The 20434-nt window shown below is 45.3% G+C and overlaps 1 long non-coding RNA gene across 3 annotated transcripts in view; it reads right to left on the bottom strand.

Moving 5' to 3' along the window:
* LOC120100915 (uncharacterized) overlaps positions 1-20434 on the bottom strand; it is a 72139-nt gene that overhangs the window by 33532 nt on the left and 18173 nt on the right. For 2 of the 3 annotated variants that reach the window (XR_005501203.2, XR_005501204.2), the window contains exon 1: positions 7450-18895. The exons of the other annotated variant lie outside the window; for it this stretch is intronic. This is a non-coding gene — a long non-coding RNA (uncharacterized LOC120100915). Of the gene's footprint in view, positions 1-7449; positions 18896-20434 lie in introns of those variants that run through there. 3 annotated transcript variants of the gene reach the window in all.

Raw genomic sequence — 20434 nt, 5'->3', positions numbered from 1 at the left:
TCAAAGTATCTGAGAGGATGTGCATATGTGAAATGTAAACCCTGTCTTTCTATGTAAGGAGCCGGATGTACCTATAGTATTCACTAGGGGTCTTGGAACTGATGGCCCCCATAGGCTGGGAGGACTGTACTGAAAAAGACTGCCGTGGAGCATTGCACCTGCACAGGAGAGTTTCGCAAACCATCAGAGGCAAGTAGAGTCTCTGGTGAACTGCTCTGCCTTACCTCCTCCATCACGTTCCCGCTCAAGTCCTCCGGTCCAGCCATGCCAACACCAAATGTTTGTCAATGCACCTACCCAGCTCTGACTCAGCATCCTGCAAATGAAGCTCTCTGTGTCCAGAAGTGATAGCACTCCACGGCCTTCTGCCTGGAAAATGCCAAGCTCTTTCTTCTCCAAGTTGTAGCTTAAACCCTGCCTTCTTGGTATGGGACCAGCTTCCTCTTTGTTCCTTCAGGCCACGCTGCAGCCAAGTCCTTAAAAATAATCATTCTACAGCATGGTAATCACATGCCCATCAGTCTGTCCCAAGAGGCTCGTGAACTTCCTGAGACAGCTGTGACTTCGTCTCTACATCCTGGTATTTGCCAAGGGAAACATGGCCATTGGTTGAAGTAGAAATATGACGCAGTTTGGGTGACAATCTGGATGCATAGGGCTGGATCTCCAAGTAAAATCGTGCCCATCTATATCTTTGGCCTGGACTCTCCCTTCCCTTGTGTTTCTGAACCGCATCACCCACACGGTCAGCTTCCATGGCAACCCCTATTTCCATGTAGCCCAGTACTTCTATCTTCCATTTTGGTACCAGCTGCTTCCTCTTTCACATTGGTCATTTGGGGTCACAATTATTACCTCATTCAATCTTCACACCCATCCTATCATCTCTAAGCTCCTTGGACTTGAGAACTTCTTCCTTTTCACTGTGACTCTTCACTGTTAGCTTCCAAGCCTTGTGCTCTAAAAGGATCTTTTCTCCTCTGCAATATTTGACCTAAATTTTTGTATCCCGCCAAACCCAAGCTAATATCTGTTTATGACACATAATAATATGTTAATCTGGTCACACACACCACCCTTTCTTGCACCTGACCATTTAGTGTTGTTAAGTTAAAAGATCAAATTATAGTTTTGGTTTCGAACCTAGCCTTTAACAGCTGAGCCATAGGCTGGGAAAATGGCTCAGTGGGATAAGGACTCTAGCTGCTCTTCCACCGTTTTGCCCTAAGTAGAGGGAACCCACCCTCCATCACTAATACTCACATCAAGCTGGGTATAGATTGGGTTTGTTTTCACAGAGGCAAGGACTCTACTGTAGAGCATTTAGGAGCAGGAATGGAGTGTGTGAGCTGGCATACTGGCTCCAGTGTCCCCCAGCTGTGTGAGCTTCTGTCCTTCTACTCTTGGTGCCTTCTCCCCTTTCTGTGAATAGTGATAGCATTTGTACACATGGCAGAGAGTTCTGTAAGGACTGAGTAAATCAACCAACCACCGTTGATGAAAACCAAGCTCCCAGGAAAGTTAAGCCTTAGCCGTATTAGATGCCTCCCCTGCTGTGGTCACTAAAGATCTGAGGAAAGGAAGCAGAAATTCATTTCTCGTGCTAGGCCTTGCTTTCTGGGCATGCATGGCTCCCCATTTAATTTAATTTTTACAGCCATCCTAGGAGGTGATGCTTCTTACCATTTTATAGGGTTTTGTCTGTTTCTATTTTGTTTTTGAGACAAGGTTTGTTAGCCTAGGTTGGCTTTAAACTCACAATGCTCCTCCTGCCTCAGCCTCCTGAGTGCTGGGATTACAGGTGTGAACCACCAGACCAGATCCTATTTTGTAATCTTAAATTCAGAAACATTAGGCTAAAATAATATAGCAAAGAATGCCACTGTCTAATTCGGGACAAAACAATTGGTGACTAATAGTTCTGTCAACACTTTCTCTAACCTACGATCAAAGAGCCATTGCGTAAGAGGTGATACTTGGCTGCTCACCTGAGGCCCTGAAAGCTCTGGCTGGCACGGCCTCCTGAACAGGCTTTCCTTGTTTAGAGACCCTTGTTCATTGTCTACTTATTTTAACCTTTAAACCTCTGGAAAGCCCTTCTGAAAAAGAGATTTTAATGCCTCCAAATTATATCCAGGGACCTCAACCAAGCCAGGTGGCCAATGAAGGACAGAGCAATTCCTGGAACTCGGATCCTGAGGTCATTGCTGTTGTCCTCAGGTGGTCCCTCCTAGCTGTCTGCAGCCGTGGTGCTGCCCTGCAGACCTCTGTGTGGGCCTGGGTACTTTCACAAGAGAACACACTGCCAGGATCCAATGTTGAGCTCAGCCCAGAAAGCTCCAGCCATGAGTCCACATACGAAAGTCACCCATTCACACTCTTCTGATATGGGTGAGGTGGTGTCCACAGTTATTCCTGGGTGTTCATTAGGCTGGAGCAGAAAGAGTGTAAATTCAAGGTCTGCCTGGGCTACATAATGAGTTCAGGGCTATATTGTAGTGACTTCTTAATGACATTTAAAAAAGGTAGAGTTACGGAGTGGGAAGGAAAGAAAGTGAAAGGAAGAGGAGGACTTTTTTGAAGGGAGAGGTGTAGTTCAGTGGCAGAGTGCTTGCCTAGCATGAGCAATGCTCTGGGTCTGATCTCCAGTAGCAGGGGGAAAATGGAAAAATAAAAAAAATAATACATCGATCGACTTCTCCCTCCCCCTCCCCTTCTCCCTCTTCCCTCCCTTCCCTCTTCCCTCCTCCCCTCATTCCTTCCTTTCTTCCCTCCCTTATGGTTTTGCTTTTTTGTTTTTTGTTTTTTTCCCACCAGTGGTCCTCAGGTAGAACCATGCTAGTTCATCTGAGATGATCTTGTGATTTGGGTTCAAAATAGGGAAGGGATGGGAATATTGAGCCTTTCCCTCCTTATTGATACTCACTATTAATTAGTTTAGTTCCACTGGTTCTGACTGTAATCCTAATACTTTCTTACATGCCGTGTGAAATCGGGATGTGCATGTAAGAACACAGATGCTTTACTCCCTCCTTGCTCATGAATTAGCTCTGTTACTAGAACAAATTAGTAGACAATCAACTTTATTTTTAAAAATCTTTTGATTCTTTGTGAATTTCACATCATGTATGCCAATCCCACTCATCTCCCCATCCCTCCATATCCCACCTCTGCCCTTACAACCTGTCACCCCCACCCCCACAAAAGATTTATATACAAAAAAAGACAAAAACAAAGAAATAATCCATCTCATCATGGAAGCTGCTGTGACAGTGTCCTATAGTAAACCCTTTTGTCATTACTTGCAAATATTCATTGCAATGACTCATTGGTCTGGATGGAGGCCTCTGGCTTCTGTGACACTATCAGTACTGGATTCTCATCAGGACTTGCCTCAGATATCCTGTTATTGCCCTGTGTCCTGGAGACCCTGCCGCTTTGGGTCTGTGGGACCGGCCCCCTCATGCACCCCAGCAGTTCTAAATGGGGTAGATGTTGGAGTGGCCAACCCATAGTCCTGACTCTGGGCCTGGGTGGTAGCAGAGCTGGTCAGCCTGCCAGCTCCCCTGCACCCACTGTACCAGGGCCAGCTCCCCTGCACCCACTGTACCAGGGCCAGCTCCCCTGCACCCATTGTACCAGGGCCAGCTCCCCAGCACTGCCCCCCTCCCGCTAGCTCACCCATTGCTACAGCAGGCAAGGGACAGGGCCAGCTCTACTTTGCTGAGGTGCAGTGCAGGACCTGCTTGCCCTAGTACTGCAATCACTAAGGGTGGGGTCAGCTCTGCACAGCCCTTAGATATCAACATGGTCCCGGGTGCCAGCCAGGCCAGGGATGTCCTCATGAGCTTTAGTGGTAATATGGTCTACAGGCATGGACCCCGATGTGGCCTTCAGTGGCAGCACTGGCCAGAGCTTCAACGCGGCCTCAGGTCAGGCTGTTCCTTTCCACCCTCGTCTGCAGTTTTACCTCTCCTCCTAGAACTCTAACTGCTCCACTTCCCTTCCTGTCCTATCTCTTCACCACATACTCACACATCACATCACAGTGGCTCCAGCTGGAGGGCGGGCCTCTGGGTGTCTTCAATTTGTCTCCTTTTTGTTTATTTTTGAGGTTGAATTTTAATCACAACATTTCTCCCTTCTTTCCTCCCTCCAAACCATGCACATGTCAGCAGCACTGACTGGCCTCAAGAGGATGATGATAATAATAATAATAATAATAATAATAATAATAATAATAATAATAATAATGACATGAAGTTGGGAGGAAGATGGGATGGTGGTGCTAGGAGTTGAAGGGTGTAGTGGTGGCTGGCTATGGATCAATATGTATTATATAAATGCATGACACTTTCAGAGAATAAAAGAGATTAGAGCTAGAGAGATAGCTCAGCAGTTGAGAACCGGTTGTTCTTGAAGAGGACCCGAGTTTGGTTTCCAGCCCCTATACTAGGCCTCACACCATCTGTAACTCCAACTCCAGGAGAGCTGATACCTTTTTCTTGCCTCCCTAGACACCTGTTCTCACACGTGCACAAACACATACAGAACTAAAACTAAAATAAATCTTTATTTATTAAAATATTATTTTATGGGTATGGTAGTATACAACTTTAATCCCAGAACTTGGGAGGCAGAGGCAAGTGGATCTCTGTGAGTTCAAGGCTAACCTGGCCTACATAATAAGTTGCAGGACAATCTTGTCTCCAATATACACACATACGTACATATATACATACATATATACATATAATATTATATGTGTATATATGTATATACTAAATACAGTTTCTCGAATTCCTTTCTACATATAGTTTGGAGTTGACCTTTCCCACCAGAGAACTTTCTGGGAGATTTTGGAGAGAAGTGACATGTGGTTGGGCAGGCACCAGGCACTGTTGAAGCTTTGTACAACCTCTCTGCTGGTTGGACACTGCACCTGATGACCCACTTCTGTCTCTCCAACTCCCCAACTCCCCGACGGTGCATATTTAGCTCTCTTTGTGGGGAAAGGCACCCCTGGGACGGAATGGTCTGGAAACCTGAGACTCAGCCGGCATTCCATATTTAATAGCATTAGACATTGTCCTGGAGACATCTCACAGTCCACTCTGCGTTTCTCCTGCATATTGCTTAGTACGTCATATGCTTTTCCCATTAAACGCTTCGGTGGCCTGAATTTTTCTATGTGAAGATTTAATGAGTGAGTTGTGTTACTAGTGCACCACTGTCAACAGTTGCCTTGGTTACCGTTTTGAGTCACCACAACCTATTTGAGTTAGCCTTGGCAGCAGGCAGCAAAACTCCCAACCTTTCCCCACATGAATTGCTCTTGAGCCAAGTCCTCCAGCTTAGTCTTACGATGGTTTTTGCAGCTGAAGCTTGAACTTCACACTACTCTCCCCAATATTTCATCTTTGGGCTTTGGGGCCATCATGCCAGCTGTCCCGACAACCTTGAATGTGGGAGTTGCTGCCTAACAGACTAGTTGTCTCCGCCCACTTGGTGCTATTTGTATCTCTCCCTCTCCCTCTCCCTCTCCCTCTCCCTCTCCCTCTCCCTCTCCCTCTCTCTCTCTCTCTCTCTCTCTCTCTCTCTCTCTCTCACACACACACACACACACACACACACACACACACACACACACACACACACTTACTGGCTAATTCAGATTAGAGCGATTTGGCTTTCTTCCAAGCCAGCACCAGCCTGATAGTCTGACTGGATATGAAACTGTTTAGAGACCTCATAACTTAGCTATAGACAGTCATATTTTTCAGCTTGAGCCGTAGAAATATGGTAAGGTTCCATCAGTTTAATATTTTCCTGACTCATGACAAGAAACGAGACTCCGTGCAATAATCCTAACCAGTGTAACTTGACTGACAAGTTTGAGATCCAGATAAGAGTCACACACTTTATTTTCCAGATTAATCTCTTGAATCCATGCATGCTCAAATCAATCTGGGCTGCTTTACAACATATCACAAGCTTGATAAAACAAAACAAATCTAAACTAAACTAAACTAAACTAAACTAAACTAAACTTAAAACCATGAACACATCTTGAATTCTGGAAGCTAGGGTGTTGCAGGTCACTTCCATCCTCAGTCCCTGCCTTCCTTGGGTTGCTAAAAGCCCTTGGCATTCTTTGCCCCTTAAGATTGTTTCTGCCTCTGCCCAGTAGGTCCTTGCTTTGGTCTCCATATTTCCTCTTCTTACAAAGGGTAGCAGTTGCGTTAGACTTAGAGATAACACCAACCCTTCCCTCTCCATGGCTTTGATCGATAGTTGGTTCTCGCTGAAGGAATTGCATCTTCCCCAGTTGCTGCCAGCCGAGTTGCTGTTGGAACCTGAAAGCTTCATCTAGACTTACTAAACCGATACTAAAACTCCAGCTCCCTCAAAGGACATTAGTGTCCCCAGTGTTAGTCTGAGACAAGAATGTTGCATGCTTGCTTGGGCTCCTGGAGCAGATGGGCTGGGAGGATATTTCAGCCTCCGTTGCATGAACAAGAGGACAATCAAGCCACCATTTCTCCCTTAGGAGAACAAGTATTCAGAAAGTTTTGGGTTCACTGAGAGCAGGCGTTTCTGTTTTCATTTTGCATATACATCTTTTAGTCACATTACTGTTAGCTTTTACTACTGTAGTCTTGAAATGTGCTCCAGTCATTGTCTTAAGCCTTGGGTTCCAGGGACAACAGGACATATTGATAAGCATCTCTACGATGTAGGACTGTTTCTGTCTTTATGCCTTTATTCCCCAACTCTAAGTAAGCACTGGTGAGCCTGAGCCTCAGGACCATCCCTCAAATGAGGACAATTATCTCTGATGAGGAGGAAGCACTCTGCAGAGGTAATCAACTTAGGATTAGGAGAAACCTAAAGAAATAAAGACCTTTCCAATCTACCTGTACAAAAACCAGAACCGGAACCCAGGCGAGCAGACCAAGCAGTGACCAAGTCTGCTTCGTTCTGCCTCTTGACCTCTGCTCCAATTCTTCCTCAGTTCACCCAAACCTCACATCATCCCTGAAAGTGGACTTGGGAAGGGTCAGTGGTCAGCTTTATCTGTCCCTCTTCCCGATGTGCATATTGATTAAATCTCTTTTTGTCACCATTACTCACCTTTAATTGGCATATTGGGCCAAGAGGCTCCATTGGGTTCCTGAAGCCAGGCCTTCTACCTCCAAACTCCCATAACTAGAGAGCCCATGGTGGTTTTTGGTGGAAGCCATGCCTGATTCAGGTATGTCCACCTCAGCCCAGGAGAGATCTGATAATACTTAGCCTTTGTAGAAATTAGTTCTGCCTTCTCCAGAGAAGTCTCCTTGTCCTATGGAATTTTGCTCAGTTGTTTCCAGAAATCAGCAATTTCACACCAAGAAATACAGATAACAGCTTCCATCAAGCTACCAGTTAGGAGGAAAAGCCACAACTCACCCTCGGGTACTGGTGTAGATGCCCACATTCCCTTGGCTGAAGAAGATTGCTTATGTGATTATTCTAGGGACGGTCTTCCTCCAAGGAAGCTGGCTGTCTTCATCTTGCTTGCTGGCAATTTTCAAATGGAAGCTTACTGAGGCAGAAAATTTTTTAAATTCCACTTTCTAGGCACTCTGTTACAAATCTAGTCCAGATTCATAGCATTAATTAATCTCAACTTTGGAAGTCAGAGGCCATGAGATTTACTCCATTTGCACATTCTTGCTTTTTGAAAGCTGACTAACATTTCACACATCCTGGGTACTGGGCTTCTTGCCCAGGTTTCTCAGAAATTGTGGATGATGGCTCTACAGTTCTGTCCCCAAGTTCTAATGAGGTTCATCTGAAGTCGGAGTCCAATCAGTGTGAGCGTCCCCAGATTCGGCACTGACCTCCAGTCTGACGTCTTCCCTCTGGAATTGTCTTTACTGCCTTCCGGTTAGAGAATTACTCCTCTTGAGGGAGAGCAATCCAGTGCATTAAAAACCCTCCTCTAATATGTATGGGACCTGGCTTGGCCTGGCTGTTTTCTTGCTTCAAATAGTTAAAAGAAGAAGAAAGAAACGTTTTCCTGACATTTGTTTATGTCTTGGCCCAGTGTACACATTAGCATCCCCGGCACTGGTCCCATGGGTTTGGTTGTTCTGCTTTGGGAATCACATTTGGCCTCCTGCCCTCCCCTCCCATTGTAAATGGTCTTTGGAATCCTGTGCTCCCCTTGTACTGGATGTGCTCTCTGCAAGAGGACCCCTTTTCCTCCTTCACCTTACGTGAGGTTATTAGGCACCCTTCCTTCTGTTAACGTAGGTCCTGCTGCGTTAGGGCCAGTACTAACATTCTCAGCAGTCAGTCCAGGAACCAAGGCTGGATGTGCTGTCTGCTCTTACAAACACAAGAAAAACAGACATCATTCAAAGAATTTTATGAATATGTATAAGATCACAGTTCCAGACATGTGCAGCACACTTACTACTCTAAGAGCTCATAAAAAGATGGAGGAAAGATAACTGGGATCTAAGACATAGATGGAGCATTTCCTAAAGTCATAAAAGGAGAGGAAACCACCAGTTTAAAAAACGGGCAAAGGGTGTCCACAGAACATACATCAAAGAAGATGATGCACTGATGGCCCGAAGGTGTGAAAAAGTGTTGATGTGTGATCCTTAGGAAACTGCTAATTAAAACAATAACGGTGGGGCTGGAGGTGTAGCTCAGTGACTGAGAGCTTGCCTAACACGCAAGTTTCTATTTCTAGACACACCAAAACCCACCACAATCTTATACAAGTAGAACGGCTAAAGCCCAAAACACGGACAATGCCAAAAGCTAAAAAGGAGTGAATCAACGAGACACTGACTTCCTGTCGGTGAGATGGAATGGAGAGACGGTTTGGTGGGCTCTTACAAAGCGAAACGCTCTTGCCAAACGACACAGCAGGCTTGCTCCTCGGTATTTGCTCAAGGGAGTTGAAAACTTACATCCATACAAAAATCTACGTGCAGATGTTTACAGCAGCTGTGTTTATAATAGTCAGGACTTGAAAGCGACCAAGATGTCCTTTCATCAGAAAAAGGACAAACAGATGCAGCCCTGCAGTGAACTATTACTCAGATGATAAAGGAATGAGCTATCATGCCATGGAGATACGAAGGAATCTTAAAAACATATTGCTCAGTGAGAGAGGCCAATCTGGAAAGCCATGTAGTGCATTATTTCAATGATAGAATGCTCTAGAAGAAACAACACTAGGAAAGTATCAAGATATCAGTACTTACCAGGGGTCTGAGAAGAAGGAAGAGTACACTATGTATAACAAGGGACTTTTAGAAGAGTAAAAAGTTCTATATGATGATATAGAATCATGGTTCTCAACCTGTGCATATTAGATATATGGAGTTGGGAATTTAGGTCAGTGGTAGAGCGCTTGCCTAGCAAGCGCAAGACCCTGGTTTTGGTCCCCAGGTCCAAAAAAAAAAGTTATAAAGTAGCAACAAAAATAATGCTCTGGTTGGGAGGGGGGCTTCACCACAACACGAGGTATTAATGGGTTGCAGCATCAGGAAGGTGGAGAACTACTGCCAGGCGCCACCTGCCATAGCCCAGTTCTTTAAATCCACAGGTTGTCCATACAGTCAGCACTGGTGTAAATTAAACGGTCGTGTTTAGCGGTAGACAGTGTTAATGTGGGTTCACTGACCGACAAACTGCAGTGTTTCTCCGTGTTGGTGGACGTAGAGGCTGTGTGTGAGGATAGGAATGGGCGAGGAGATGGACACGAACTCTGTCGCTGACCAATCACATGGTGGCTCACAACCTATAGTGAGATCTGATGCTCTCTTCTGACTCACAGATGTACATGCAGATACAGTCATATACATTCATATACTTAAAATAAATAAATAAATACATACATACATAAATAAATAAATTGAAGGAGGAGGAGAAGCAGCAGCAGCAGCAGTAGTAGTAGTAGTTGTTGTTATTGTTGTCATAGCTGGGCAGTGGCTGTGCACACAACTTTAGGAGGCAGAAGTAAGTGGATCTCTGTGAATTCAAGGCTAGCCTGGTCTGTAGATGGAGTTTCAGGGCAGCCAGAGCTACACAGAGAAACCCTGCCTTGAAAACAAACAAACAAACAAATAAATAAATAAATAAATCTATTAAATTTTTAAGGAAGGAGAGAACAAGGTGCAGAAAGAGAATAATACATGCAGAGGCTCTCTGACCTGAGGAAGCTTCATCATTATGCAAGACTGAAGGAAGGCATCATGGGTAAAGCAGAAAAAGATGCTGATAATGTAGAATCATGGTTCTCAACCTGTGGGTTGAGACCCCTTTGGTCTCAACCAAATAAGTTGAGATAAGTGTGGTCCAGACTCTAGAGGGTCTGGTGAGATGTTAAGGCTTTTACTTTATTCTTTTAGAACCAGGTTATGGCAATAGGATATCTATGGTAAGAATAAAATTAGGTTTGTATTTCAGATTTTTAACATTTATTTATTTACTGTATGGGGCATGTATAATCCATGTAACAGGTGTGGAGATTAGGAAACATTGTGGGAGTTGTTTCTGTCCTTCTGTGGTGCGGCACACACATGGTGATACATACCTTGGCCTGCTGAGCCACCCTGATGGCCTACGTTTGTATTTCTGGCTACTGTGGGGGAGTGGGGAATACACTGGATTACTGAAGGGGGCCAAAGTGGGTGGGCATGGAGCACAGACCAGGAGCTGTGGCCATGGCTCAGAGGGAAAACGAAGGTCGCCTGAATGGGAGCCGGTGATGCAGGAGTAGGGAGAAGGAGGAAGACAAAGCCACTGCTTGCTGGGGCAGAATGTGAAGGAACCGAGGAGGAGGAAGGATCCAGGACTGTTGCCTTGGTGAATGTGTGATTGGCCAATGAGAATTTCAAGTTTTAAAATTTTCTCTCCCTTTTTAGCCACATTCTTTTATTTGGGTTTTTGACTCATGCAGATTTCTCAGCTTCTTCCTTATAATTTGCTTCCTCCAGTGAAAGCAGCAGGTTCCTTCTGCACAGTAAGGGCCTCTAGTCACTAAAATTGCATTCATAAAGGAGATTAAGCAGTTCTCATGGCATCTGCAGGAGCTGACATACTTACCACACAGTCAAAGCTCTGTGTATGGGGCAGAGGCTGGTTTCAGAATGCCATACTCCTGCCCCTGTAGTGACATCCTTGGTTGTGCAAAGTCCCTTATACTAAAGAGAACGAATGATGTTACCCAGATAGTATAACCTATGAAAAGGCTCCTGTAAGCTTTTTATCATCTCTAGATAAATTTGGATACCTGTGACTGTTATATTGTCAACTTGATAGGACCTAAAATTGTCTTGGAAACCAATCTCTGGGCATGTTTGTTAGGGAGTATCATGATTAGGTTAATTGAGATGGAAAGACTTACCTCAAATGTGGGCAGCACCATTCCCTAGGCTTGAATCCTGGACTGAATGAGACAAGTGCTGAGCACCAGCACTCTCTGCTTCCTTCCTGTAGATGCCATGTGACCAGCTAAGCTTGAGTCCTTACACCATCCCCACCAAGATTAATTATACCCTGGAACCGTGAGCCCAGGGTATAAACCTTCTCTTATGTGCCTGTTGTTGAGGTATTTTATCAGAGCAACAAAAACAAAAGAAGTAACTAATTGGATACCTAATTTCACTATAAATGCAATGTGTAGTTCTTATCCTTCATTGCTTAGTGAATAGAAAATAGGTTTGTGTGTCAATGTTGAGTGTAGCTTCAATTTAAAAAAATATTCATGATGCAAGAGAAGATGAGAGCTCTACGTTCAGATCTCCAACACCCGACAAAAAGCCCGGTGCAATGACGCACATCTGTAAGCTCAGCATTAGAGGAGGGAGGGCGGAGGCAGGTAGAGCCCTAGAACTCATTGACTAACCAATCTAGGCAAATAGGTGAGCTCTAGGTTCAATAAAACCCTGGCTCAAAACATAAGGTGGACAACTATAGAAGAAGACACTCAACATTGTCCTCGGGCTTCTACATGCACACATGAACACATATGTACACACCACATGCATACATATGAATATTTTCAGTCCGAAGTTGGTTAACTCCATGGACATGGAACATAAAGCTCTGGCCTGGGCAATGTTTGGGTGTATCATTAGCTTGCCAAATTCTGAGAACCCAAGGAAATAGTATGATGATCACCCTCACTGACAAATATGGAAACTGAGGCACAAAGATCCTATGTCTTGTCTACATTCACTCAACCAGGATTTGAACTCTGGCTCTAGAATTCTGACTCTTGGCTGTTATACTGCTTATCTCTTGTTTGTTTTTTCTTTAGGGTTTTTTTTTTTTCCGGAGCTAGGGACCGAACCCAGGGCCTTGCGCTTGCTAGGCAAGTGCTCTACCGCTGAGCTAAATCCCCAACCCCTCTTTAGGGTTTTTCTAATTGGTCCTGAAGAGAACTTTAATCTACTGGGTCTCAAAAAATGGAGGGAGATAATCTGCATAGTCAAAGAGAACATGGGTAACCCAGTGGCTAATTGCAAAGAGGGAAGGCGAATAAATGACTAAAGCTGACCTGCAGACTCATCTGAAGTAGGATGTGGAGGGATGGAGAGAGACAGACCAAAACACAGAAGGACAAGCTCTAAAGTAGCCGCAGGGGTTGCTGGAACCCAGTCAGTGCCAGCAGCTCTCAGGGGCCTCTGGATATTCTCCTAACAGTAACAAGTGGGGAGCTAATCTACTGGGAATCATGATAAAGCCAGACATGAACACTTAGTTCCTGACACAGCATACTAAAGGAATCCGGAGAAGACCGAGAGAGGGGTGGGCCTTGACCAGATGCTGTGATTCTGAATGAAGAAAGCTTGTGGTATCTCAAGGGAATGTTTAACTTGCCAGACACAACCTTATGGGATCTTCTGGAGGTGAGCAGGCCCTAGGCATCTACATTTTCATAAAGTTCCTCAAACAAATCTAGCAGGAGTCCTTAGAAGGCAGGCTGGTTCAGACAGAGACAGTTGATGTTTAGGGTGGTGGTGATGGCGGCGGCGGTGGCAGCGGTGTGTGTGAACATGTGTGTTCATATTTATATGTGTGAGTGCACGTATACATATGGCGCTGCATGTATCAGTTGTCAGTCTTACTCTCTACCCTCTTGGACCTGGATCTATTATTGCTTACCACTGTATGCACAGACTGGATGGCTCACAAGCTTCCAGCTCTGCTTTCTACATCACAGATTACGAATTCTCCCTGCTTTACGAGAACTGAGGCCCTCCGGCCTTTGTAGCAAGAGCTTTACCCACCCATGGAGCCACCTCCCCAGCCCTATCCTAGTGCAATGTTTACCTGCCCAGAAGTCCATTAGGACCTAAGGGAAGCTTGTGCTAGAGGCCTGGCTTTCTCGCCTAGGCTCCAGATGGGCCCACAGGCCTTCGCTAACTTCCATGGCCAATCACACTTTCCTTTCCAGGCGGAGTCTATGACTACTTTATATCCCTTTTTTGTTTTTCATATAGTCTATTTTATGTTTGTATCTGTGTTATGTTCACAACAAAATTAAGTTTGACTTAACATTAGGACATATGTGTATTTTTTTTTTTGGTTCTTTTTTTTTTTTCGGAGCTGGGGACCGAACCGTGTATTTTTATAAGAAAGTTTCATGAATAAAATTTTCACTGTCAGCTTAATGTTTCCTTATATGGATATGGTGTGGCTTAGTGAGCCTTTCTGCGACTGGACAGTAAGGTTATTTCCAGTTTGGGGAGGACAGTAGTAATGATAAAGCAGTGATGAACACTTGAGAGCCCCACACCCACACCCACCCACATGCACAGGCACAGAATTAGCACCAATTCTTGAGAACAGAGTATCAGAAACATTGGCTGGACGAAGACACTTTATGGCTTATTTTCCCAACCACCAATTTGCTTTGGAGAAGTGTCATGAAATTTACATCCTTCCTGAGAACTTAAGAGTCTATGCAATATATTCCTACTAACTGTGGTAGAGAGAACACTTGCTCCCTGTTCCTACCCTCCCCCTCAAAGACAATGCTTAAATTTCCATCACTGTAACAAAATACTCAAAGCTGGGAGTTTCGTTGTTGTTGTTGTTGTTGTTGTTTTTAACAGAGAAGTTTATTTAGCTAATACTTTGAGCCTAGAAGTCCAACACTGGGCGACTACATTAACTTGTCCTCTGGTGGGGGCCCTTTCATTGGGTTATATTATGATAGCACCATGGTGGGAGTTTGTGCAACAGATAGAGACAAATAGTAAGACAAGAAGCCCCAGCAACATTGGATCCTATAAGAACTATGTAAATCCTCTATAAAGGCACAACCCAAGGCTTCCCTCCTCTCGTTGGGCCTTACCTCCTGACAGTCCCACCACATCTCAATGTTTATACTGGAGGTCAAGCTTCTAACATATGGGGTCACAACTAAATCATTACAGCATCTGTCCATTTTTAACCTCTATGGCTAGACCACTATGGCAAATGGTGAGACATCTTATCAACAGACCCCGAGGAGGACAGGTTTCCCTGGGTTGTCCTGTCACAAGGGTCTGACAAGGGAGAAGGAGTCTGAAGAGACCCATTGAGATAGAGTTTAGAGAACTCACTGGGCAGCTGGTTTTAAAGACAGAAGAAAGAGTCAGATGTAAAAGCTTGTAAAAGCTTCAAACGCTAGAAAAGATAAGTGGATTCTGCCTAGGAGCATCCAGAAAAGTGCTTGGGTAACCCATGAGACCTCTGTTGGACTTCTGACCACAGAGCCGGAAGTTTGTGTTGTTTGAAGCCAATGAACTGGTGACAACTTGTTATTGCAGCGAGAGTAATACACAGGCATTGAGGGATTTTATTTCATTTCATTCCAACAGTTTTTACTGTCATTTGAATGTGTACTTTTGATTGGACTGCATTTATTGTTTATCTTCTCTGAGGAAGTATCCCCTCCCAGGAAATGCTTTTCCTAGGCATGTGGACAAGATTGAACTGTAGAAGGCCCCAACTGAGCCCTACACAGCATTTCCTTGTCAGTTCTGCAACTAGAGGGGGAAGTCCCCAAGTGCATAGCTGTGGGGAGAGGTGAGTCAGTGACACTTCCAGGAGGGTCACATTTCTGCTCTCTGAGCCAAGCCTGTTCAAAAACTGGGTGGGATGAGCAGAGGGAAGCCAGGATGGAGGTGGGGACACTCTGCTTTTCTGGGTGTGACCCTTTCACCCAACATCTGTGAAAAGCATTTCAGTTTGGGGTCTATCATGTACACTAAGAGTTTTTTGCTGTTTTTGTTTCTTTGGCCGTCTCCTGTAGCCTAGACTGACCTTGAATTCCACATGTAGCTGTGGGTGACCTTGGACTTTTGATCTTGCTTCTACATTCCAAGTGCTGGGACTGCAGGTGTGCGTTATTTCGCCCCAGTCATACCGTGCTGGGGGTCAAGCCGAAGGCTCCGTGCTGAACAAGCGCTCTGCCGGCCGAGTCACAGTCACAGTTCCCTGATACAGTGTTCTTAAAGGATTTATTTACGTGTGTGTGTGTGTGTGTGTGTGTGTGTGTGTGTGTGTGGAGAGAGAGAGAGAGAGAGAGAGAGAGAGAGAGAGAGAGAGAGAGAGGATGAGGATGAGGATGAGAGGATGAGGGAGACAGAGAGACAGAGACAGACAGAGGGTGTGTGTGCCTGAATGCCTGTTGAGGCCGGAAGGGTCCAATCCTCTGCAGTTGGATTTAGAGCCAGTTGTGACCCACCCATCATGGATGCTGGGAACTGAACTTGGGTCCTCTGTAAGAGCAGCAAGAGCTTCTAATCTCTGAGATGCCTCTCTAGCCTACTCCTCTCATCCTTGGCCTTGATACAGGAACAGAAGCTTGCTCTGGAGTGTAGACATGGATGAGCCCCATATGACTGAATTATGACAGGGAGAGGGTGCTGACCATGACCACCACCCCACCCCCAGATCCTAAACTATGGGTCTAGGAAATGTGTTATGCAAATATGAGGGAGAGGGAGAGAGATTGCCCCCAAAGACTCATGACTTTGTTATCCTCTGGACAGGTGACTACATTTAGGAGAGGTCTTTCTGTTAGCAGTCAACAGTCATGAGTGCCAAGTCCTGTCATTTGTTTACAGCCCTATCTCCTGTTGAATAGCAACATCCTACTTCTCTCCACACACTGACGATCTGCACCCATGAAGATGCCACAGCGTCTTGGAACATGGAACAGTGACACCCAGAAAAGAGTGCAACCAGACAAGCACATAATGTTGCACCCCCTCTTCCCATCAGGAATTCCCATCACTGTCCCAACCCCACCCAGTGAGCAAAAGTCCCAGCCATGGAGACGGCACTGCCTTTCCTTGACACTGTTTCCTGTTGGGGGTGGGTGCAACCCCTAGGACTATCACCGACCTCTGCTGTTACAGTCTCAGGTCAACCATTTCTAGAGTTGTTTACTGGCCAATAGATCACCCCATCACCAGCACCAAAAGGAACTCATGATCGTGTGGTGAAAGAATTAAGGGTTTAGTTCTTAAAAAATAAAAAATAAAAGTCCCAAGCCGGTGAAGCTGTGTAGGGCTCAGCTATTGAAGTGGTTATTTCCTAAACTTTCCCAGATCGTGATTAAAAATGCAGATGCCAAGGCGCCTCCCCTGAAGAGTCAGTGGATCTGGAATATGATTGGAAATCTGTATTTTTATCAGATTCCCCAAGAATTTCTATTATGGAACAAGTTTGGGAAACTCTGCTCCAGGGCAATTTAAAAGTACTCAGACCAACAGGTGGTGGTTTGGTTCCTGAGGTAGTCTAGCCCTGGGCAAGGGAATCTTCACTGCCAAAAGCATGACGTGTCTACAGATATGGGCAAAGGAAATCATCTGAGTAACAGACACCTGAAGGGCCATCCTGGCTGACTGGAAGACTCACTCCCTGCTCTGCTCTGGAGACTGTAATGTTCACACAGGCCTCCAACCTCACCAGAACGTCCCAGCTGGGTGTGTCTAAGAGTTGGACCAGGAGCCGCTGCTGGTGGTCTTCTTCTCACAGATAGTAATGGTAAGCATGTATGACAACGTCTTTGTTTCTCATCAGCATTGTATACCACGTGGGTTAGAGGCAGTTGGTGCTTGTAATAATCTTATAGTAAATGAAGTCAGGTCATGAGAAGCAACATGGAGACCTGACCCAGAGGCACAGACATACCTAAGAACTCTGGCCTTGGACTTGTTACTGAATGACCCTCTATGCTCATGCTTCAAGCATTGCTTCCATACACAACAAACTGTTTTCTCCCCTTCTCTGATTTCCTTTATGCAGTCAGTACTCTTCCCCCAACAGAAATATATCCTCAAAGAGATGAAGAAAACTGCTGAGAGATAGACTCAATGCTGCAGATCTGCAGTCCCAGTACTCATGAAGCTGAGATGGGCAGGAAGAGCTCAAGTCCAAGGCCAGGCAGAGCTACTTAGTGAATTTCAGGTCAGCCTGGCCTAAGTAGTGACATTCTGTCAAAACACACCCGCACACCCGCACACCCGCACACCAACTGCACCTATTCAGTCAGAAGTCACACTTCCCTACTGAAAGAGAAAAGAATCATACTGCCACATTTCACTTCAAAAGAAACAAACATCTCCATGGAAAAGAAACAGGAAAATGTAAAACTTGCCAAGAAAAGCATTATGAGAGCTCCGTCCAGATGAAAAGAAGATTGGAGAGCAACTCGGAAATGACTCTTAAACAACTGGGAGCGGAGGAATCAAGGAGACCGTGTGAACAGCCGCCTTGGAAGTGAGGACTGCAGGACTGCAAGGTCTGAACAGATGGGAGGGCCTGGGACAGAACATAGTTGAACAAAATAATTCATGCTTTGGAAAATGAAACTGAGGAATTTTCCCAGAGTACAGCACAAGAGGTTAAAAATAATTATGAAATTCTAATCGCATGATTCACATACAGGCTCCATTCTCCTGAATTCTGTGTCCAGAGCCTTTATATTAAAATTGGCTAAAATTTTGAAAGCCACACTTGACAGATCCACAGTGAACAATTTCCACAGCTCACCCTCAGGCCACAGCTGATTGACAGGGGTCAACCAGAGCCCTTCCCTGAGATTCTGGCCTTGAGGACAGAATTAGGTTCCAGTAGCTGTGTTGGCTAGTTTTATGTCAACTTGACAAAATTTCAGAAGGGGAATCTCAATTAAGAGAACACTGCCTCCGGACTGGCCTGTGGGAAAACTTGTGGTGCATTTTCTTGATTGATAATTACTGTGAAAGAACCCAGCTCTCCGTGGGTTGGTGCCGCTCCTGGGCTGCTGGTCCTGGATGCTGTTAGAAAGCAAGCTGAGCAAGCTATGGGGAGCAAGCCAGTAAGTAGCATTCATCCATGGCTTGCTTGTCCTCCAGTTTCTGCCTCCAAGTCTCACCCCTGACTTTCTTCAATGGCGGATTGTGATGTAGAACCAAAGGCTGAAATAAACCCTTTCCCCTCGAGTTGCTTTGGGTCATGATGTTTTATCACTGCAATAGACCCTAACTAAGACACTAACCCTCTGGAGAGATGAGCTATACACTATTGATCCCCACTTCCTGTCACATGACAACGCCACAGAATGATTTGTAGAGAAAAAAAGACCAGAGTTCTGTCAGCTGCGGTCTCTTCTACACCTCTGTTCCCCCAGCTTTTATGTGACTCATTCCCATGTCCCTCCTTTAAAATTGTAAAAATTTTGAATTCTGTGATTTGTCTTCCAGTGGAATGAATGAAATCTGAAACTGACATTTGGTTATTCTTTAACTATTTGCAGGTTTTCTTTGGAGAAATGTGCTTTTGACTACTCATCCTTTGACTCTTCTGTGGGGCTTTGTTTACTTTGAATGTGCAGTATTTCCAAATCCAGTTTCTAGCTTCCTGATCCCAATCCCCCCCCCCCACCCGCCACTCTGCTTAACAACCAGAACATCCCCATCTTGACACACAACCTAGGTATCACCAGCCAGCCCTTCTCAGATTTAATCCCCCACACCAAAGCATCTGCCTAACTCCATCACTGCCTGCCAGCCGAAATCTCAAGCCCATTCACTAGTTTAACAGGCAGGACATGACTCCCAAGCCCTTCCCAGGGCTGCGGGCCACACACTCTTATTAGCTGTGGAATGTAAATTTAACAGCTTCTCTGGAGGAAAATTTGGAAATACATTTCAACAATCTTTAAAAAAAAACATTTTGGATGAAGTAAAAGATCTCTCTGGATGAAGGAGAAAGAAAAGAACAAGAACAACTGCTTTTAAAAACTCTGATATGAAGCTGAGCTTAGTGATGCAGTCTTCAAATCTCAGCATGCAGGAGACTGAAGCAAGGCAAGCGAGGGGTTCAGGGCAGCCTTTGTTATACAGCAAAACCCTGTCTCAAATAAGTAAGCAGATAGGTAGGTAGATAGGTACATACATTCATAATACATATACACACATACACACACACACACACACACACACACACACACACACACACACACACGCAGACTGGCCTAGGGATGAAGCACCAGAGGATGTAGCACGTGTGAAACACATAGCAAACGTCTGATTCCTTCGGTACACTGGCGATCTGTACCCATAATGATAGTATAAAATCCCAGAATCTCAAACAGGTGCAGAACTTGGAAGGGTGCGACCAGCCAAGCATCCCATAATGCTGTACTTTCCTTTTCTGTCAAGAAATTCTCTCCTCTTTCCCTCTCCCCTTCCCTCTCCCCTTCTCTGTCCCTGTCCCTCTCCCCTTCCCTCTCCCTTTCCCTCTCCCTTTCTCTCTCCTCTTCTCTCTCCCTCTCCTCTTCTCTCTCCCTTTCCCTCTCCCTTTCCCTCTCCCTTTCCCTCTCCTCTTCTCTCTCCCTTTCCCTCTCCTCTTCTCTCTCCCTCTCCCCTTCTCTCTCCCTTTCCCTCTCCCTTTCCCTCTCCCTTTCCCTCTCCTCTTCTCTCTCCCTTTCCCTCTCCTCTTCTCTCTCCCTCTCCCCTTCTCTCTCCTTTTCCCTCTCCCCTTCTCTCTCCATCTCCTCTTCTCTCTCCCTTTCCCTCTCCCCTTCTTTCTCCCCTTCTCTCTCCCTTTCTCTCTCCCTTTCCCTCTCCCCTTCTTTCTCCTCTTCTCTCTCCCTTTCCCTCTCCCCTTCTTTCTCCCCTTCTCTCTCCCTTTCTCTCTCCCTTTCCCTCTCCCCTTCTTTCTCCCCTTCTCTCTCCCTTTCTCTCTCCCTTTCCCTCTCCCCTTCTCGCTCCCTCTTTCCCTCCCCTGTCTTGTTCATACCACTACCAACCAAAACTACAAAATGTCTGCAATAATGACACGCTTTAATAATAATACTTAGAGTTGAAGACATGGCCCAGTAGATAAAGTGCTTGCTGTGTAGACATTTGGACCTGATTTCAAATCCCCAGACCCATAT

The sequence above is a fragment of the Rattus norvegicus genome, chromosome 2, assembly GCF_036323735.1.
Source record: "Rattus norvegicus strain BN/NHsdMcwi chromosome 2, GRCr8, whole genome shotgun sequence".
Classification (NCBI taxonomy): Eukaryota; Metazoa; Chordata; class Mammalia; order Rodentia; family Muridae; genus Rattus; species Rattus norvegicus.
Note: the sequence above shows the minus strand (reverse complement) of the source record. Positions and strands in the feature narration are given on the sequence as shown.